The following is a 23,439-nucleotide window of genomic DNA, read 5'->3' as shown; positions in this document are numbered from 1 at the left end:
GTGTCATCTCCATCTTGGGAGGCAGCTTGACATAAAGAACTGAACGGTGAACTAGCAGTCGGTGATGTGAATCATGATCCCAGCTATGCACTATATTGTTTCTTCATAACTCTCATCAACTCATTTCTGAGTTCTGGGTACTAATTTCTTCATCTGTATATGTGGATAATACGGCTCGCCTTTGTAATTAAACTAAATTCTCTAGGGATTTAGTTCTTCCTTCACATTTCCAGTTGTTTCTGGGTAAGTGCTCAATAAGTGATTTTTGAGGAATCAAGTTGGATTTGTTGTGGGGATCAGATTAAGTTCCAAATAAAATACAGAAGGATTACTACAATTATGATAATATTCATGAGGCATTATTGAAGATACATTACTTTTTTTAACAGAATTTTTTAAAATATTTATTTGTTTATACAAGAACCAGGGTACAGGCCAGATGTGCAGGAGGGTGAGAGGATTCACCAGAGACAGAGCAGGAACAGAACATGCAGACTGACTGAAATACACTGCTGAGGGGAGCAGCAGGCGAGACAGGAGAGGTCTGCCACGCCATGTGGGTTTCTCCCCAGCTGGCCTGGATCGAACCCATGCTGCAGAGGCTGCAGACAGCTTCACAGTGTGGCGCTCAACCACCTGCACCACCAGGGAGGCCCTGAAGATACATTACTTATTCCAGAATTTGCAGTTTCCCACGCCACATTATAAGATGACACTTATAATGTGTCATCCTGTGACACCAGTAACAGTTCTCAAAGGGTAGAGAATTTTGCATTTTCTTACTTTGTTCTGTTGTGTCAACTAAGCTAGGGTGACCACATGACCCAGTTTGCTGGGAACTTCCACAGTTTACCTGTGCTATTCTTGCATAATTATTAATATCCTCTTTCACTGACAAACATACCCTAGTTTGGATGATAAATTGTATGGTCACTTTATTTAACCATTGATAATGATGTCCTGTTATATCTGTATGGAAGAGAGTCTAAGCATGAAAATAAAGAAATATATATATATATCTCTAAATGAGACAATTAAGACAACAGATTTGTCCTATGCCATTTGAATAAATCAGCTGTCTACATCTTACCAGCAGTGCATCGCTTCTTGGCCTTTTGGCTAAGATCAAGTGCATCTTACCAGCAGTGCTTACTTAAATCAGGTTATATCAGTGTGTCAATTTCCTGGCTCAGAACTGCTTTCTGCTTGCTCACTGGAAATCAAGTCTTTTACCTCTTTTTCCCACCTGAAGAGTTCTGGAAATTCCCAGGGTCTGCATGCATTCATTCATTCACTCAGTAAATATTTACAGGGCTAGCACAGCTAGCAAGACTTTAACTTCTGGTGTGACAGTCTTCCAGTGGACTGGGGTGAAGGGTTATCAACGCTTTGATGGTAGGTGCAATGTGGTAACGTTCATTTAAAGAGATGATTACCTGTTCTCCTAAAACATACATAGTGTTATGAACCAATATTATTTCAATTTATTTTTTTTAATGGACAGTTTTTGCCTTCATAGAGACATCATCTAAAGGGAGACACAGATGTTACTAATCATACAAACACTAAGATGTACCACTGATAGCATTCAAAAAACAGGTGGAAGTATAAGGTGCTCTAAGAACTGATAATGGGATTTCAGCTGGTCAAGAATATTCAGGGACAGTTCTTTTGGAAAGTCCAATTTGGTTAAGATCAAACAGATAAATCAAAGTTACCTGCGTGAGGAGGGAAAAGTAGAGACAGAGGGTGCTGATGCTCTGTAATTGAAGGCAGCATGGGCACAAACCTAGGAGGGCATAAAAGGGCTGGGGAATAAGGAAGCACAAAAAATACAGCAGACATTCATGAGAAACGAAGCTTCAGAGGTGTCTCAAGAGGTAAGGAAGAAATTGAAATGTCTAAACCCGGGGTATGTCATCATATTTGCATTTGGAATATGGCATCTCAGCAAAGTTGTGAAGAGTAGATTGAGAGGCATGGGAACCAGGGTAGGCAAAGTGACAAGTTATGAGGCTCACCTGGTAGTCCTGATTGAAGGTGAAGGAGGATGACTTACAAAAGGAGAGAAGTATACTAGTTTGATATGGAGGAAGTAAAATCTGTAAATCATGGTAATGGATAAGATATGGGAGATAAGTGAGGCAGGGCCCAAGTATGACTTCTGATTTCTGGCTTAGGCAGTTCATGGATCACAAATGCATTTTGGCTCTCTCTTTTCTACTACTATGGCCATCCACTTCACACAAGCCAATGTTCATACTCCTGCAAGATAAGGAATACTATCCCCAAGATTGGATAAAAATCCTTATCTTAATTCCCAAGGAGATAACTTTAGAAGACTATACCTCAGATCAGGGGAAATAGAAGAGAACTATAACAGAGTAATTTACAACTAACCAGATATAAATACTTTGGGAGCTCACAAGCCCAGATTCATCTTTCTAGGATCTGTAACAAAGTGCATCCTTGCTTACCTGAAATATGCCAACAGGTTGTAAGGGTTAACTTACATTCACCAAGGGGAACATGTGAATGCTTCTTGGAGTTAAGGCCCTATCATCCAAATTTCTGCAAGAAGATCATGTCTTTCTTCCCCCATTATAAAGTTCTCAGGCCTATTTCCTCTCCAGCCATTATCTTTTTTCCTTAATTTACTATGCAAATAACCCTTCTCTCAGGAAAAAAACTGCCCACCAGCAAGAGGTGTCATCTCATGATTCCAATAGGTCAATGAAATGAGAACACATTATGCACCCTCAATTTACACCCTGTGATTAAACCTTAGAGTTGTATGTGTCATGAGCAATTTCATATGCTTTCTTTGGCTACAGTAGGGAAAACAGACAAGAAAGAGACAAGACTAGGTATATGGAGATAAGAAAGAGACTTCTGCAAGAATCCTCACAAGAGAAGATGAGAATTTGAGCCAAGATGATGACAATGGTGGCAAAGAGACACAGTAAAAAACAAAATCTTCCAAAATTCTAAAGAATTCCAAAATTATGCAAGATCATGTCTTTCTTCCCCCATTATAAAGTTCTCAGTCTTCATTTCCTTTCCACCCATTACCATTTTTCCTTAATGGACTACAAATAAACCTAATGAAGGTAGTGCATCATCATGAGCAGCAAGGCTTTGGCAACAACAAATCTAGTTTCCAGACTTGGTTTATTATATACTAGCAATGTGACCAGAACAATTGCTTAATTTCTCTAAACTTCAGTCACATCATCTATAAAATGAGGATAATATGTACTTTACTAGATCTTGTGAGAATCAATGAGATTATGTTACAGAGCATTTTTTTCTTGTGCCAATCACAAAATATTAGATTGTGATGGAAATTTGATGGGCAAAATTTGGTGAGCTTGGGATTTGAGTTACCTGGCATCTTGGATCATCTAAGTGGACAATTGTATAATAATAAATACAACAGATGAAAAGATGTGGGAGCAAAATAACTCTGTGGATGATCAGGATTTTGCCAATAGTGAAAATACTATTGAGTACAACTCAAATGAGTAAGGTAAATAAATGAGGGTGATGAGGGAGAAGACTGAGAAATGAACACTAGAGAAAACTTTATTAAAAGTGGGCAGATGTATGGTTCCTGAGAAGGAATGGGCAGAGATATAAGGGGAAATTCAAAAATGGTGGTTATAGAGAGGGGGTGGCCAATAATAGCAAATTCCACTGGTTAAGTTAGTAAAACATTAAAAGTATCCTTTACATGTATCAGTTAGACTGTTACTGACTACCTTGAAAATATCAATTTCAGTGAAGAGCTGGTGAGAATTAAAGGCATATTTAAATTGTTAGGAGTGAATGATTGAGTACATGCTACATTTTTAATTTCTTTCTAGAACACAGAGGGGAAAAAAAGGACAATATAGTTTGAATAGAAGTTAGGCTAGATGTATTCATTGTTTTGTTTTGATAAACCCTGAATTAGGCTATTCATGTGATATTGCTGAATGCACATATGAGAAGAGCTATCTAGAATCATTCACCAGTTCCTGCTTATCAATGCAAAAGCCAGTGGAATGGGAGAGCTTGAAAGTTTGTGTGAGAAATGGAACAGAGAGCACAAGAAGTGGAATCAAGAATCAAAGCAGAAATATCAGTCTAATGAAATGGGAGGCAGAGAGGTAAGTTGCAATATATTTGTAGAAAAGAGAAGAATTTGATGAAATAAGGGCTTTTCTGGGAGTGATGAAGTGGTTGGTACATAATGTTGGCATTGGAAAGAATAGTCAAAGTTGAAGGAACAGTGGATATGGTAGGATAGTGTTGTGGTCCCAGTTATATTGAAGACCAGGAATTCTTTCCAGCTCCATTCTGCAGTCACATGAAGTTTTCCAGAACTTAGCTGCATAAGTAAAGGAGCACAGAAGTAAAACAACTGTATTGTTCTTAGATGGAAATTTTGCAAGTTTGGATAAATGATAAGATTCAGGGGGCGGTAGGCATTGACAAAAGAATGTTGAAAATAATGGCCTGTGATGTTCGTTCAAATGAAGAGAAAGAGGAAATGGAACCAAATGAAACTTGTTTTCTCAAGTAAAACTTTAAGAAAGTCAAAGTGTGAGGTTATGGAATAAGGTGGAAACATGGAGTGAATTGAGAGAGATGAAAAAATAGGGACTGCTGGTTAGAAGTATCAGAGTGTAGAAATACAGAAATAACTATCCTGAAGAGCTATTAATGTGACTGGCCAAAGCAGAATGGAGATATCACCATTACAATGAGACATGGAGTTGGATAGTTATCAAAAGGAAATTATAGTCACCTAGAATCTTGGATTGGTTATTAAGACTTTAAATCATGTGCCAAAGTCTTTGTCAAGTATAAGGGTGCTCACTACAGCCATTTGCAGGAAGAAATGGGGTATAATTCAACAGTGTGAGCCTCCAAAAAGAGCATGTTTGCCAAGAGAGAAAGAAATAGTATTTTAAAGGTGATATGAGGGCCTCCCTGGTGGCGCAGGGGTTAAAGAGAGCGCTATCAAGCTATTGGCAGTCACTGCAGCATGAATTTGATCCCCTGCCAGAGAGGTGACCCACATGGCACAGCAGACCTCTCTTGTCTCATCCGTTGCTCCCCTCAGCAGTGTATTTCAGCCTGCTTGCCTGTTTTGTTCCTCACTCTCTGGTGAATCCTCTCACCACCCCCCCAATCTCTGGCCTATACTACCCCAGTTCTTGCATGCATAAATAAATAAATCTTTAAAAAAAATAAATGTGTATGAAAAATAAAGCTAGCCAGTTGGTACTTTTTTAGATGAAGATTTTTTTTTTAGAGGAAGAATCTGCACTTTAGATAAGGTTAGTAGACAGAGGGAAGTCGCAGATGTAGTTAAGGTAGAGTGGGGGAAGGCAGCACCCTGAAGATGAAGTTGCGCAAGAGAGTTTTTGGTTTATTAGTGTATGTATTTGGTTTGGTGTAGGTTTGTTAGCTTGCTTTGATTTTCACCATCCATGCAAGCATATTGAGGAATATATGTTCCAAGAAAGAGTTATGGGAAGATTAAATTTAAAGGAAAAATAGTTGAAATATCTTCCATTCCAGAAAAACATGGATGTTCTTAATCTTTTCTTTTTCTGCATGAAAAAGTTCTCATGAGTACATCTTCCAAAAAAGGAAGAGTTCAAGGATAAGATCTGAGATGAATTATGAGGTTTTCAAAAGGTATTTTTGGGTCATTTCTCAAGTGAAAATGACCAGGACCTGAAAAAGACTTCTACATTTCAGGACCTCTGTGGTCCTTGAAGGAAGTAGCCATTGGCCTTGAGAGTGACTAGCTGTGTTCTGCTGGCTCCAGCGAAGAATAGGACACATCCTCTGAAATAACAAGAGCCTTTCTGGACATTTCAGTATCACAGAAGGGAGTTGGCAGAGTTTCTTTGGCAGAAAATGAAAACTTTTTCTTAATTGATCATTCCATCACCATTGAAAAATCCTAATAGAGGGCTTAAAAAGAGATACATATTTATCATTTTTATGTTAGCAAATAGTGACTAAATGTGGACGTTGATGATTATCAGCTGGTGATAGATTGGAGTTAGATTTCTTCAGATCTGAATGGTGTTGTGCGTGATAAGGTCCTTGTGTGGTAAAAATTTGGAGTTGGGGGTACTGATATCATTTGCTTTTTCAAGGTGGTTTACTCTTTCATGCTACCTGTCATTACCTACTTAATCGTTGTCCAGGAAATTCACCTACATTAAACAAAGCCTTACTTGAATTTCATCCTTCCTCCTCTAAAATTGACATTCCTTCACGCCATGTCCTGAATTGACTCATCCTGCTCTAGCTAAATGGTATTAATCCGTGTGTAACTCCATCAGTTTATCAAGAGATCTCATTTTCCCAGTCAGTGCAAGACTGACATAGTTACAATGGGACAGAGGAGTTGATGTTTTGTATTTATTTCTACTTAATATGAAACATGATTTTGTGTACTGACAAGTAAATGGTATAGGTGTAGGGATGGATTAGCAATCACTCTGTTATTTCACCAGAATTCTCATGTTACAGTATCCAAAAATGTCAAGAAGGGTCACAGTGTATGTTATGTTCCCTTCAAATAAGAGCAGAGCTTTAAGCAACTGATATTCAGACCCACTAGCATTGAAATGCAGCTTACAAGGGTGAAACATGACGAGTGTTTCATTGAACACTGCACAGAAGGTAAATGAAGTGTATATTTTCCAATCACAATTGGAATTTTAAGTGAGTGGAATGGAATAAACTCAGTTTGGAATCTGAAATAAATTCAGCTTGGAATGTGTCTCAGAGACCAAGGTTTATACAAGAGCTATACAAACCTCTTGGCATGAAACATGACACTAGGTGAAATTTTCCTGGCATCTTAGAGCCAGATATGGATTTCTGAAGGACCAGCGCACAGACATTTGCTCAAGAGCTGTTTGTATCTACTTGGGGAAGGAAATGTGGAGACTTATTTAATAATCCTGGGACATAACACATTGTATCTCTTAGAAGGAGTTGTGTACACTTTCTTAGAAGGCAGTTTTTTAGATTAGTGTTACCAATAAAATATTTTCATGAAATTTCCATTTTTCTTTCCCTTGAAGTCTACCTTAGTAGTTCCAAGTAACTTCATATATCACACATAGTAAAAATGATTAGGGAAAAAAAGGAGAAGTGGTTGAAGAAAACACAAGTCAACTTCCAGTAATTCAGAAGTAACATCTAGTAGCAATTTACCTACCCTGTTGCCAAAGCTGTTTTCTCAAATTATAGATTCTCATGAGCTAGTAATTTTGCATGGGAATCGCAAAGGAGAGTAGGCTTTGTATGCAAAGCTGAAGAAGCAAATGGTAACTAACAATACGCCTTTTTCTAAGGTAAGTTGAAGTCACAAAAATACTTAATCTGCAGAGCTGAACAATTTATTTTTTAGGAACTTAGAAATGTTAGGTAAATTGGGGGGCTCCAGGGAGGTACAAGACAGCAGACTCTAAAAGAGATCATGTGTAATTTAGCATACTGAAATAAGGGGCTGATTCAAGAAAAATGGGGGAAGTTAAAAGAATGCTGTGGATTAGGTGTTCATAGATAGACCTCGAGCATTTTGGAAATGAAACGATGAAGCAGTGGGCGAGCCCCAAGAATGTAGGATACGTTGAATTAAGATCAGGTTTATTGGATTGCTCTTCTGAGTTTATTGTTGTTTGGAGGGGTGGAATTAGTCTCTCATACTGTGTGTTACATTTTTCCATTTTAAACAGTAGCTTGTGATTATTTAGCCCTCGTTTGGATTCAGGTAAAACCAAGATAATACCCTATAATTCACCAAATATTTGTTTTCCTGGTAGTGATGGATCTACTAGTATTACTGTTTCAGAGGCAGTTCTACAGTGTTTACAATTTCCACTGCTTGGAGCTTTCTGTCTATTTATCCCTGGATTAAACTCAAAGTAAGCTGATTTTATCAGGCCAGTGGGTAATTCTGACCATTTCATCTGGCGATTTTAGTACTGTATTGCTGCAGCTGACCTGTATACATAAGGAATTACTAGGTTACCAGCTCACAGAAATGTCTTTTGATTACAAACACTCTTTCAGCATGTGTCCATGGAAGGTAAGGGGGACAAATCTAGCATGAATTCTTTTAATGTCAATTTTTAGGTAAATAATAATGGGGTGTCAGGCATGGTCCATTTGTAGCTTCTTAAATTTAAGTAGTAATGCAGCGATTCAGTGCAGAAACAAGAGGTCTTTGAAGAACAACTCAACATTCAGATGAAGCAACTATATCCTTCCAACCACATCCTTCCTGTTGCCTGTGGGAAAGGGGTGGTATTTGTGTTTGCACTCTGAGCACATGCAGGATAGATCTGTGTGTATTTCCATAAATAAAAGGACATTGTGTGTGTGTTTGGCACCTGTGATGGCAAGAGCAGCTGATTGCTTCTGAAAGCTTTGTTCCAACTCCAGGATCAGCAGGATTTTTAAACACTGAACTAGGAACTGGGCACTAAAAATACATTCACAGGAGACCTAAGATAGTATGAAGTTTTGAAGAGCAGGGTGAAGACTTGCAAAGTATGGTCTTGTTGTAGCATTATTCTAATTATGATTCAGGGGAAGGGCTTTCACATGTGGTATATCCAACCTGCTGAATAATGGTCATGTTGTAGTAACTGCTTGTTGCTCCAGTGAGAGTGATCCAGATTATATAGAATATGGGCATGTGTTTTGCTAAAACTGTAAACTTAATCCTATTTTCTTTGCTTATATTGTTCATAGGTTCATAAAACCTGGCAATGAATGAATTTGTCATTTCTTCAGAGACAAAGTAACACCCCAACCAAAAAAAAAAAGGAAAAAAAAACACAAGTTTAAGCTAGAACCAATAGCTTTATTTAAAATTAGGCTTGTATTATTAAAACGTAATGGCAATGCTTTCCTGCCATTTAGCTCCAGTTCTTTCAGGGTGCAAATCAGGACCTTTCCCTGTTACGAATCACTACCCAATGAACAAAGACCCAGGAGCATATTTCAAATGCTCCTAATAATTTTAAAAATGCTTGATCCCAAACCATAAAGGATTTATTCTGTAAAATATGGGAATATGAATGGGTTGTTGTTTTGCTTTTTAGATTTTCTATTATGTAATTATTCAAAATTTTACTGTAAAGTGCATGAACAGACTTGATTTAAAGAGAAAAAATGTCTTATGTAGTTCTTGTTAGAACTCATAAGTATTGTTAGAGTGATCATCTACTTGAATATAATTAAAATAAAGACAATTGAATACCCCTTAGGTTTATTTTAATGCACTTCTTTCTGTGTTTATAAAATTTCATTCTTTAAACATCTGTGGCAGAGAATGATTGGTTGAGAGGCAATAAGCAATTTTAAGTTTTATTTTTCATTTATTTATACCCAGCTCAAATAGATTTGAAAGGAACATATATTTACTTAAACAAGGATCTCTAGAAGTTATAATATGGGAATTATGTATTGTGAAATTTTAAATAATCATATTTCTATTGAAGTGATCCAATTAAAGGAGTACACAGCTAAAAGAGTTCTTCAAAACCCTAGGAAAGTGCCTGTCTAGTTCTATGAGTAAAACACTCTTTTATGTTTGAAATCTGTAGTTTTTTTATTTTCTATTTAAGAGACACTGATTTATAATATTATATATATTTCAGGTATACAGCATTATGATTCTGAATCTATATTATACAGATTTTAGTTTCCATCCTCCATCATACAGTTGACCCCTTTTACTTGATTTATACTGCTTCTCTCTTTCTTTCTGGTAACCACCTTTTGCTCTCATTGTCTAGCTTGATTTTGTTTAATTTGTTTGATTTATTTCTTTTTCTTCCACATGTGAATGGAGTCATATATGCCTATCAGGTAACTCAGAATTTCAGGTATTTCAGAATCAAGTGGGAAGAAATGCTTTTAAATGACAGGCATGGTATTAAATTTTGAGAAAGGTATTTTTATTGAGTAATCATTAATGTTTTCAGATCTTCTAAAACATAGTAAAGAATGTGTAACCCATGAATAATTTAAGAACACAATTAATAGGCAGTACAAAGTTTCAAACTAAGTTAAAATATGAGTTTATAATTTTAATGAAGTGCAGAAAAACAACCTTCCAAGTAGATTGAAAAAGATGGGGGTGGCATTTTACATACTATTAGTCCAATGAAAACTATTTCATTTAAATATTTCCTACATTGAAAATTCATCAAGGAATAATCAGTATTATTATCTTTATACGTTGCAGGAAATATTGAAGAAGTGTTAAGTCTGTAATTTGATTGAGGAAGATATATATATATGTATACATATCTGTATTATGTGCAATCATTAAATAATTGGAGAAAAGTATAAACATGGACCTTGAAGTGGGTAAAATTTTTTCCCTCAAAAAAAGGTAGGAAAAGGCATTCCAGGAAGAAAGTGGAAAATAATTAATTACCCAATGACATTGAGCTTTTGGTTCAAGGGACAAGTATTTAGATACTACAGCTTATTTGATCTTCTCCTGCATAAATCGTTCTATTTCTTTAATGTTCCAGCCAAAGTCTGTGAAGCAATGAGACCACTTGATTTTGCCAGGCGATTTATAAAAATGTAGTCACCTGGAAAATGCTAAAAGGATTGACTGAAACCAATTTTCTTCCACTCTTGTGAAATGTTTCTTTGTTTCAGTCAGGTTGACTTGATAGCTCACAAAACAAAAAGAACCCGATCAACACGTTTCTTTTTGCCTGTTGGCCTCATGCATCTAGCCACTCACATAAACCCTTTTAGGTGCATGAACAGATATTATTCTAACTTCCCCCATTCCATTTAAGTATCATTTTTAATGACTTATAAAATCGTTCCTCCTGCACTCAGTAGCAAAAGGACACAAATAATACAATCTGAAGAAATAGATTCTCTTCCTAATGTTATTGCCTAGTAGTTTTGTGACTTTGGTCAAGCCATTTAACATATCTTTGTCTCAGTTTTCCTCCATTGAGTGCTTCCCCATTAAACACATTGAGCAATACTCTGAATTTTCTTTTTTTTTTTTTTTAGATTTATTTATTTATTTATTTATTTATTTATTTATACAAGCGCTGGGTACAGTCAGAAGCGCGGGAGGGTGAGAGGATTCACCAGGGCCAGAGCGGGGAACAGAACAGGCAGACTGACGAAATACACTGCTGAGGGGAGCAGCGGGCGAGACAGGAGAGGTCTGTCGCACCATGTGGGACCCTCGCCAGCAGCCGGGGATCGAACCGGCACTTCAGAGGCTGCGGTCAGCTTCGCAGCCCAGCTCTCAACCGCTGTGCCACCAGGGGAGGCCCGATACTCTGAATTTTCTGCAGTGCAAGTGTATTGAAGTCAAGAGTCTTCATTATTTAAAGTTTTTAAAATAGCTTTATATGAATGATACATTTCATTGAGAACTAATGAACATGTACAAGAAAAACACTGTGATAATCATTCAAGTAAAGTTCTTTCTAGCCCAGGAAAGCAATGCATCTATTATAAGAACATTCATAAATATAATTCTGCTTCATTAAATCTAATAGTTATTTTATGTTGATTTCTTAAATGTGAGTACATTCCAGGATAGAACTAGAACAGATATTAACTTAATACATTCTTAAGCATTAAAAGGGAAATAAAAATTAAGTGAGGTTTGGTTGGGTGTGTCATCACTGTGTTATTTGTTTTGACTGAAGCTTGACAATTTCTTATTGATGCAAATATTGCATCTAGATTATCATATAGAGAGTTAATCGAGACCTACAAGTTATGCAATAGTCTCTGCTTTCTACCTCTTGCTTTTCTGTGCAATGCGAGAAATACTGCTGAGTTGCAATGTCAGTGATACCTAAATTTACTTTTGTGAGAACTCTGCTTTCATATAATCAGTTATTTCAATTTATTTATCTATTTACAAGGCGTTATCACTCAGTTAGTTGCCAGAAATATTAGATACATGAAAGAGTTCCATTCAACATGAAATAGTTCCATACGTTAAGCATAAACTAGTTGCTAAATAATGTCTTTTTTATGAGGATAGAATAAAATGATTTCTAAAGTACAAAGTAGATTACAGTCTTTAATTGTTCTTAAATGTCTTATTAATATTTTCCTTGGAAAGGTCTATAATTTATATTTAACAGAGATATGAACAGAATTAGATTTTTTACTTATTTACTTCATATTTTCAACTTTATCTTTAAAATGCATAATGGGGCCATAGGGTTTGGCCTAATGAACAATTAGGCAAAAGGCAAATGGTTATTGAGTTCCCCTACTACTTTTACTAAACTATAGTAATAATAACTTATAATAGACAATATGTAGTGAATAATTTGTGAGTGCCAGACAGTATTTGGTACCTTCTATGTTGTATCTCACAATAGTCATTATGTATGGGATGTGTCATGATTAAAAATGTAAGATCCCTGTCCTTTGGGACAAATCATATGAGATGTGTCTAGCATTAGATGCAGAGTTGCTGTGGTGAACGTCACCAACTAAGGGCTACTACAATTCTCCTGTTCTCACCATTTAGTCACTCTAGTGATTCTAGAACATATACACTGAAGCTCCAGGGTGTAGACTAGTAGCATTTTGCATCCTTGCAGCACCAGTTCAATTGAGTGCCAATTTGAGGAGCTTGCCAAAGTCCAAGGACTTTTAAGAAGTCTGGAAACAATCTCCATTTTATGAATGGGACAATTTTGGCCCTGAGTTGATATTCACTGAAGCCAAATTGTAGAGTTTCTGTTACTTTCCTATATGCTACAAATCTGCCCCTTTGTCTATTCAGATCAATTTTGACCAAAGCCAAAAGTCTTGCCTTTGGTGGCAAGACACAATAGGTAGAAATAAATATCTATAAACTAACACTGAATATTCTCCTTAAGATGGGTGTAATATTTTAAGTATGCAACTAGAGTACTTTTTAAAATATACTAGAGTATATATGTTTTATATGTTCTAGAGAAATTCTCCCATATGCAATATAATGTACTTTTTTGTTTTCTGTTATTGGACATGTTTCAGCCTTTATAAAGGTAAAGCTTGGTATAGCTTGGTAAGTATGTTGACTTAGGAGGCCATGAATACATTCCGACTTTACAATCCCCACACCCAATTTACAAAAGTATGTCTTAAGTTCTTGTGGACTGAAGTGATTATTATTCTCTTTATTAAGTTATTTGTTAACAAGACACATGGCAAAGCCCAAACAGTACAGTGAGTGTAGGCAAGAGCAATTACTTTGTAATATGGTTCAGATCGAGCTGTTTTATCATCACAAGCAATGCAAGGGATTAAGAGGTAATTTTAGAATTTTAAATTACTGGATTGAAGTTCAGGATTTGCTATATATTTAATTGTATGCACTTTGAACAGTTATTTAAACTCCACAGACTTTAGTTCTTTTACTTGTAAAATGTGTAAACCAATAGGGCTGTTGTGAAGATTCAATGAGATTATACATGTGAAGTGCTTTTTAGCATAGTTCCTGATATGTAGAACACATTTAGTAAATCCTAATGTCAGAATAGCTTATAATAATGATTCACTGTTCTGGCTTTTTCTCCACATGGATGCTCCAAACATATCTCAAATAAGCTCCTTAATCTTCCTCTCTCTGATCTATTTATGTTTCTGTGTGTCATATTTCAATGTTTAACCAAATCATCTAAGCTCAAAATTCTAGTTGCTAACTCTTCTTCCCCTATCACCCACATATAATCAGTCACTGAGTTCTGATGATTTTTCCATCTAAATATTCCTAATTCTACCCCCTTTTCTGTATTCTCACAGAAGTGCATTATTTTAGGTTCTTCTCTTTGACCTGCGTTCTCCTTGAACACAGTTACAAAAACAGCCAGTTATTATTGTCACACATTATCCTCCCTAACAGTCCCCCCATGGCCTCCCAGCACCTGTCCCCCAACAAAGCAGTGCTCACTGTGTCCCTGTTGCTAGCCCCTATGAGGGTGAGAACAAGCATTTCAGAGTGACATCTCCTGTAAAATAGCTGCTGCCTCCTGCTCTATAAAATTTGCACTTTGGAAGTTACTTAGGAAAACAATCTTTTTCAATTATTTTGCTGTAAGAAAAAGTCTAGCTCTATCATTGTCTAGGGAATAATGGCACTGTATTTTCTTTGCTTCTTGATATAAAAATGTATTACTTTACCAACAATTATGTCTTTTTTCTACCATAGTAACAGTTAAATTGAAGCTTGGAAACTGAATACTAAGAACCTAAAGTCAATGAATTTTTCATCATTTTTTACCAAAATATTGTATGTTTAATTAATAAGCATGATAGGTAGAAATGTATACCTATAAATTAAAATTGAATATTCTTCTACTTAAGATAGATGTAATAGGGCCTCCCCGGTGGCACAGCGGTTGAGCGCTGGGTTGGGAAGCTGCCTGCAGCCTCTGCAGCGCCAGTTCGATCCCCGGCTACAGGCAAGCGTCCCACAGGGCACACAGACCTCTCCTGCCGTGCCCACTGCTCCCCTCAGCAGTGTACCTCGTCAGTCTGCCTGCTCTGCTGTCTGCTCTGGCTCTGGTGAATTCTCTCACCCTCCCACGCTTCTGACTGTACCCAGTGCTTGTATAAATAAAAATTTTTTTTTTAAATGCTTAAAAAAATAGATGTAATAATTTAGAGTATATACTAGAGTGATTTTTTAAATACACAAGCATGTCTGTTTTATAGCAACTTCTAGCCTGTGCAACATAATGTACTTTTTCCTTTCTCATTTACTGGCTATGACTGACATGATGGCTGTGTCTATGGCTATTCCTGTTTTTTATGCCAAATGTCTAATGGCAGAAATAAAGCTAATATAGTTGCCTCATTTATTAGACTTTAAGCTTCTGGACTACAAAGGAGATCCTGGAGATCCTTACATCTATGAATTTCCATTGAGCTTAAAAAAGGCAAAAACACTGTGTAACCAATCTGTAAATGCTAGATGATTGGCTGATTCTTGGCTCTATCATTAATTTTGAATTATTTAATCAATAGTAATGAGAATTTGAATTCAAATAAGCAAATGTCTATCTTGGTTATTGACATATGTGCATTTTCCCCTTTTTAGGATTTATTTAAAAATATTATAAGATATTACCATAAAACAATAAGTGTTTTTAAACACATCCACACCCCTACAGTCTAGCTCAGGAGTCGGCAAACCACAGCTCTAGGTAAAATCTGACTCACTACATGTATTTGAGAATAAAGTTTTTCTGGAACACAGTTATGCTTATTTGTTCACATATAACTCATGATTGTTTTTGAGCTACACCATAGTTGGTGCCAATAGAAAATGTAAAATAGAAATCCTCAAGCCTTTTAATGAAAAGTTTGCTAAGCCCTGATCTATCACATTAACTATTCTAATATTTTTTCTAGATATAGTGGTATTAATATGAAATTTGGTACACTGTGAGTGGATGTATGTTTAACCTATATATTATAAATAATATATTGACACTAAACTTTTGAATTAAAAATGATGGCAAATTTGTAATACCTATAGACTTTATGAGCCATATATTACTTAACTAGGCCTCATTTGCTGCCATTTTGTTTTTTCCCACCTTCTTATTTTGATTTCGGTTTTCTTTTAAAAAGCATGACTACTATGTGCCTTACAGCTGGTTAAATTATAAGTTATTAAAGTTCCTTCTAAATCTATAGAGAGTTGTACCAGGTTTGGGGGATAGAATTCAACCTTTATGGCTTTGACAATTACTTTCCTGATGGTCAACATGACACATGGTAGTTTTTCTGTTTTCCACTGAATGTAAAATCCCAGACAATCTCTATCTTTGTTTTCTCTCTGTGAATACAAAAAATGACTATAAGGGCCTCCCTGGTGGCACACGGGTTTAAGTCTCAGTGTCTGGGGATGCCAGACACTGCAGCATGAGTTCTATCCCCAGCCAGGAGATAACCCACATGGCACAGCAGACCTCGCCTATCTCACCCACTGCTCCCCTCAGCAGTGCATTTCAGTAGATCCATCTATTCTGCTCCCCTCTCTGTCTCTGTGAATCCTCTCACTCATTGTAACTTTGGCCTTCACCCCAGTTCTTATATGCATAAATAAATAAAAATAAATCTTTATGAAAAAAATGACAATAAATCTCTAATAGAACAAATTTCAAAAAATGATGTTCTGATGAAAGTGTAGTCATGAAGAAAGAACAATTTCTTCTATAATGTGAGCATCTCATAGTGCCTGATTAGAGAAGTGCTTATTAGATATTTATTGTTTGGACGTGTATTGTCTAAACTAATAATGATGCAATGGAGAATTCTAAATGTCCTCGAAAGTTGCTATAATAATAGTTAAGAGTGTAGCCTTCAGTTATCCACTCCAACTAACTTGAACTGTCTCCATCACCCACTATCTCAATCACTTTAAACAAATTAGTTAAACCCGAGGTCACAATTTTCTCATTAGTAAGATAGGCATAATCACAGTACCTACGTCACAGAATTAATGTGAGAGTCAAATGGTAAAATCCAAATATGCACTAACAATGTAATTGGCACATTGGCAGCTCCCAATAAAGGTATGTTATTATCCTACATTAATATAAATCTTGGCGTGGGGGCATACCCTACTTTGAAAGTAATTCTTCCTGAAAATTCTTCATTTTCTGTTTGGAGTTAATTGTTATTCTGAGCCCAAAAGAATGAATATTAAAATGTTTTCTCATTTCCAAAAGTCAGTTTTATAATTTCTTTGCCAATTGAACCCTCCTCGACAGTGAGGCACTCTCTCTGACCTTTTTTGGTATCACCAATTGTTTAAAAGTCTCTATTTAATTTTAAAAAGCTTTTGTGCAACTTTTCCTTGATGCTTATTATAGGTTTGAAATCATGTGCTATAAAAAGTATTTGGCTGTATGTGCTTTTAAATGAAAGTAATTTAATTGGGCACTCTGCCTCCTCAAATCAGCAAAGGTCAAAATGACTTACTTTAAGGGTACATGAGAGAATTATTATAGAAGGGAAAGAAAAACTTCACCCTTTACTTTCAACATGGAATTAGTCATAAGGCCAGTGGTAAGTGTCCCATGTTGTATGTTTGCAAACCTGTTCCAGATTCTCTACATGTGATTCTCTTGAGTGGACTCCACATCTACTCCTTTTTACCTGCACAATTTGACAGTCCTGGAAAAGGGACATCTTAAATCCATGACAACAAATACAGTCACTATTTTCTCAAGAATTCTTGCTATACTTGATAAGTTTCCTTATTGAGCTTCTCCAAGATTACATTTGTCACTGTGACAATACAAGAAAAAAATACCCTTTTTCAAAGAGGTATACCCTCAGCCAAGTTAATTTACATAACCTACTTCCTTTTCACACAATGTCAGCAGAATCAGAGAGTTAACCACCTCTCTGTCTGCTCTTGATAAGGGCTTCCCATTAGTGAAGCCAACACCATGCGTCTCTCTGAACATAGACACACTTCATGTCACCCCCCTGACAAAAGCCAAATTTGACCTTAGTTGTCAGGGTTGCAGCACATCTGGATGAGATTAGAATACAAGAGAATGAGACCTTAGGGGTTCTGCCAGAAATCCTGATTTCTAGTTTATGTAACATTAAAATATACCTAATTCGAGGCTAACTCCCTGGCAAAGGAAGTAATGTAGATGTGATGATGGGGGTGGGGAGGAGGCAGTTCAACTGTGAGAGGGGAAAACTGGATCTCCTATGACATACCACGTCTCTCTGTCAATATTCATGTTTCAGACTGGCTGAGTGAGTTTTTAAATCTTTAAATCTTTGTCCCATATCTTATAAGATCACAATAATAGTTCAGTTTTGTGTAGATAATTGCTTTTCAAAATAATTAAAATAACATTAATTGACAAGCCTATAAAAAAAGAAGCAAAAATGTTACATTTTGTAGTTGAAGTTGATGTAATTAATGAAATGACTTAGTCCTTTCCCTATAATATATTCCCAAATCAGAATGGAAATTCTTGGCTCAGGGTCTCTGGTGTTCATTCTATCTCTCACTAAGGATCTACTAAACCTTTTCATCAGGCAATCAGGTATCCATTGTATACACATACGTATCTGCATGCACACAAACACACATCCTTTGAACCATGACAAGGGCAATCATTATTATTATAGATGAAACTAACGTCCATTCATTCAGGATGTTTTGAGTGATTTATCGTGTTTTAAACATTATCTAGATCGGCACTCCTGAAGTATGGTTGAGCTGTGTATTGTGTTGAGCTGTGTATTTTCAAGATCCATTCAGAAAATACATGAGGTCAAAGCTCTTTAGCTTGTAATACGAAGATGATGTTCACTGTAATGACATTTGCACTTATGGCATATAGGCAATTATAAGTAAAACTGTTAGTTCCTTAGCACAAACCAAGTCAGGGACACAAAACTGAATTATTCATTATATTCTTCACCATCCAGTCTAATGTATTTTATTTAATAATGCTTGTGATAAAGCAGGGTTTTTTTAAAGCCAACTAATTAGTTAAAATCTTAATCTTTGAGTAAACATCTTTTAATATTCTGGGTTCATAGTATGAAGAATGCATAAATATTTGTTTTGTCTTGAAGCATGATACTTATCTGAGGGGGAAAAACACATGCTTAGTTAATGCTTTTGTTTCAAATGCAAACTGAGCTAACCACTTTTTTCATGGAAAACCGTTTGCCCTTGACAGAATAACTTAACAGACAAACTGATTATTCAGACTTGGGTATTTTACAGATATTTTCTCAGAAATCAATAAAATGAACTGTCATTTTGAGGAAAATAGTTGATGGTACTTGTTTCCAGTGGTAAAATGTGAATTTTTAAAGTAAAAATTAAAATTTTGGTAAAATAATAGGAACTATTATGAGTTTAACAGCTTCATATGTAAAAACTTTTCTATAATGAGATGCTGGTGATATTAATTAATGTGACTTTTTATATGATATAATGAAACATGCTAAAATTTGGAAGAACTGCATAATTCAATGAACCAATGTTTTTTAAAAAAATACAAGATACTACAAAATCATGCATAGAAAAACATTCACTCAAGATACAATAAATTTTAATATGTGTGAAAACTTTATAGACTTTTTTTATGAAAGTCCAAAAGGAAATTTTCATTATAACAAATATGCTTCTTGTATACAAGAGGAATACCCAGAATGACTGAATACTTGTCATTGTGACTTCAGATGCCACCTTAAATAGCTTAGCTAAGACAGGGGACACTGGGGACTGGGGTTGTAGAAAGGGAAGGTTAATTAAGGAGGTTACAGTAAACAAAGTTATACAGATTAAGTGCTGCCTTCTCCATGGAAAAGAGATAAGAATATTAGGTTATCCCACTACATGCCCTTATATATAGAAGTCTCTATATAAATACTTTTCCAAAAGCAACCTCCACCCCTCCCATTAAGTAGCCTTTTGCCAAAATGTATTTGGGGTGTCAGAGTTTTGCTCCCATACAGTCGCACCTTTGGAACTTCTCAAGAAATTTCACAATTAAAAGAAGTTAGTTGTTCAATTATTTCAGCCCAATTAAACAGTTGTGTTCAAATTCTGGAGACAGGCCTGGAGAGGGGTCCCAAAACTAAGTCAATAATATGTGAGCAATTAGAGGCATTTCTATGAAAGCAAAAGAAAAAAAGGATAAGATTGGAAGCAAATCACAAATCCAGTCGGGAGTCCTGAAGGAAGTCAATGGAGATTTCTAGATGTTGAGTTAAAGTGTTTTTAGATGAGGTGAGGGCAGACTGTGTTTTTCCCATTTGCAGTTTGGTGTCGTGGTATTTAAAAAAATAGCAATAGTCACATTCAGGCTCAGCCATCATATTAGTGCTCTCTTTGAAGTTAATATCAAGTTGTTATTTTCTAGTTTGGCTGGTTTCAAAAAGACCATTTTATTTCTAATTCCAAGTCAAGGAGAAAAATAATCAGAAACATCAGCTTGGAAAATCATCGCCAGATATTAAAAATATTCATGATCTTGTTCAGTTTATAGGTAAAAAGCAAAAGCCTCGAAAATTGTTAAGAGGACTAGAAACTGAAGTTTACCAAAAACATTTACTGAAATATTTGTCTCTTTGCCATCACCCCAATTCTACCAAATAATCACAGTAAAACTCATTGGAAATTAAGTCTAGTCCCAATAAACTTGGCCTTTTTTTGCCCTTTTTTTTTTTTTTTTTTTTTGCTTAAGTATGGTGAGCATAAAGTAACCACATAGATTTTTTAAATTTGTTTTGCTGAAACTTTTCACAAGGAGTCCTAGATTGAGCACCCAATGACCTCTCATGTCTCATGTCTATGCTAAGGTCTCACCATATACTCCACCTGAAATACCTGAATCACTAGGTAAATGCTTTCTTTCTGAGGTTCCCAAAATACCTTGGAGTTTCCAGGTCTGCCAAGAATGACCTTCCTTATCTCTCCAGATAAACCTGGAAACTTGCATGCGAGGTATTCAAATTTTTTTATGTTTTAATTTTTCAAAGGCTCTAAGATCAATGTGAACCCCTAAAAGTAGTCTCATCTCTAATACGACATTCAAGTCACAACCTCATAATGCAACAATGTCTCTAATATCTGTTATAGAGAAAAAGAGAGTCTTATTGGATTTAGGCAAATGAATACACTGCCATGAGAAATAAAAATACTAAAAGCTATCACATTTTTGATGTGTCAACAAGAAAGAAAAATGTTTCAGTTGTGCTCATGAAGATATAATCTGCTGTTGCTACAGGTCATAGCTTAAGAAGGAAAATGTTCCCTTAACTCTAAAAAGAAAAACAAACAAAAAGTCATTAAAATTAGGTATGTTGTTAGAGTCCACATTTCATCTCATATTTAAGAAACTACTACTGTTGAGTTTGGGTGTGTTTTCAAAGGAATTATAATATATGATATATACAATTATTTTTAAAAATTTAATAACTGCTGTCCTTCTAACTATGTGAAACAAAACTTTCTTCTTGTAAATCACCTAGAAAAACATATCTCATAACAGATTGAATTCAGAAGCATAACAGAAGCCTATGTCTGCTGTAAGCCAGATTATAATGCAGTTTGCAAAAATGCAAAACAATACTTCTATTGCCAATTGATTTTTTGTTTTAGAAAATATAGTCACATTTCAATAAAAATGTTATTTGTGTTAACATATAATTAATAATTTATAGGTATATATTTATAGATAATAATTTGTTAATTAATAAATTATAGGTATATATAATTAATAAATTATAGGTGTATATTTATATACCTCTAGCTAGCTAGCTATACATACATATCCCTATAAACAAAGCTCTTCGGTAGATTCATAATTTTAATAGTATAGAGATGATCAGATTAAAAGTTTTGAGAGCACGTGCTTTAGAGATGGAATTCATAATCAAAACATAGTCCTCACCCTCACTGTTTAATAAAAGAGCTAGGAAGTTGAACAACAATGCAGCTACTACATTTCATCTTAAGTCTGTAAAGAGGTTATGGGAAAAGAAGCAGGACTCCTAAGTAACAAAGGTAGAAAAGAAAAGGGTTCTTAAATGAGATATCACTGAATCTGGGTCTTAAGGGTTATCTGGATCTTAATGTTTATCTGAACCTTGAGATTCAAGGACATGTTAGGCCGATAAGGAGAGAGTGGGCATTCTTGTAGAAAGAACAGCCTGTTCAAAGAAACTGATTAGAAGAGACAATGCTGTACTCTGGGAACTGGAAATTTAGTTTGCACAAGCAAGCCATACTGTGAAAGCTGGAGCAGTAAAACTTGTCTATGGTTCTGACCACAGGTGGCATAAGTGAAAGAAAACAGTGTAAAAAGATGACTCCAGCAGTAGTGTGGAGGCTCGTGTGCATTGAGAAAGACTGGCAGAGAGAGAAAAAAATTTAGTACTCCCTTGCAATGATCAAAAAGAGGATTGCTGAATTCTGTCAGCTGAATGCAGAGGACAGTGAAGGAGAAAAAAGACATAGCTTTAAGGTGTTGATGCAAGGGTGTGGATGACAATGGTGTCATTTTATTAATACAAGAACCAGGTGTAGGGTAAGGTAAAAAGTATCAGGCTTTTCTGCCCTCTCGCCATTAGGATAGATGAGGGAACCCTGCGGTCCTGAATGCATGCCTGATGGCGGGCACCTGAAGTGGGTACACTGGGCTGAGAGACTGAGTTTATAAGGGCGGCATCATGGGGACACCAGCAGAAGCTGGGAGAAGAAGAGAAGCAGAGAGAACGCCAGAGAGAGCCCAGATAGAGTGAAGATTTGCTGGGTTGGGAGGACTGCCAGCCTCCTGGCCCCCCAGTACCCCCTGCCTGCCATATATCTGGTAAATCTAAATAAAAGACCTGCAAAAGCCACTGATGTCTCCAGGACTCTCTCCTTTACCCAGTCTGCTGGATCATAGAAACCTGCTCAGTGCTGTAGGGTAAGGAAAAATGTCAGGCTTTTCTGCCCTCCCGCCATCAGGATAGATGATGGATCCTTGCGGGACTGAATGCATGCCTGATGGCGGGCACCTGGAGTAGGGTGTGGGCAGAGGTAGATGGGATTCACCTGGGCTAAGACTGTGCTTTCAAGGGCGGCATCACGGGGATGCCAGCAGAAGCCGGGAGAGAAGCAGAGCCATGAGAAGAGCAGAGAGAATGTGAGAGAAGGTCAGAGGGCCCAGAGTGAAGACTTGCTGGGGGCTGGGAGGCCTGCCAGCCCCCCAGCGCCCCTGCTTGCCGTGTACCTGGTAAGCCCCAATAAAAAGCCTGCAAAAGCCACTGAGGACTCTGACTCCTCCTTTACCTGGTCTGCTGGATCATAGAAAACCTGCTCTGTGGTCTTCCTGACCTTTACAATTGGCATAAGTCTGCAAGATGATCCATGCAGACAGGTATTGGAGCCCTCCAAAGACCTGGAGGAACTAAGGAGTAACAGACTGTGTTTGCCTGTGATGACGCTGGAGGCGTCATGGCGGCACAGAAGGTGGACACAGTCCAGGAGCTGCGGGACGAGACTTCAGCTGGAGGAGACGCCGGAGAGGACCAGCCAACAACCCCTGAGGCAGCAAGAATCATCGGGAAGACAGGGCCACGATTCGGAGCTCACCGATGCTGATAGCAGGGAGAGGCCTAATGGACTTGGACTGTCAATCCCGCCAGAAGGCAGAGGACCTGGCAGGTTATGTTTTTTGAGAATTTGGGGGTGGCCAGTGGGCCTTGATGGCCAAAAGCAGCCTGTGTATGCCCAGCAGTTAGGCAGAGGAGAAAAGCCAACTGAGAAGGCAAAAGCTGGTACTGATGCTAAGTTGAGAAGCCCTGAGTGGCTGATAAGCAGCCTGGGTATGCTGAAGACCAGTGAGTCTCGTAAAATCGCCT

General features: G+C 36.7%; 1 protein-coding gene across 8 annotated transcripts in view; it reads left to right on the top strand.

Moving 5' to 3' along the window:
- CHRM3 (cholinergic receptor muscarinic 3) overlaps positions 1-23,439 on the top strand; it is a 520,419-nt gene that overhangs the window by 310,815 nt on the left and 186,165 nt on the right. Inside the window, exon 1 of one of the 8 annotated variants that reach the window (XM_037510258.2) lies at positions 3,937-4,151. The exons of the other annotated variants lie outside the window; for them this stretch is intronic. The gene's annotated coding sequence lies outside the window, so the exon portion shown is untranslated. Of the gene's footprint in view, positions 1-3,936; positions 4,152-23,439 lie in introns of those variants that run through there. 8 annotated transcript variants of the gene reach the window in all.

This window comes from Talpa occidentalis, unplaced genomic scaffold (genome assembly GCF_014898055.3).
Source record: "Talpa occidentalis isolate TD23 unplaced genomic scaffold, MPIMG_talOcc4v2.1 talOcc4.14, whole genome shotgun sequence".
In the NCBI taxonomy this organism is placed as follows: domain Eukaryota; kingdom Metazoa; phylum Chordata; class Mammalia; order Eulipotyphla; family Talpidae; genus Talpa; species Talpa occidentalis.
This window is presented reverse-complemented; position numbering and strand designations above follow the sequence as displayed.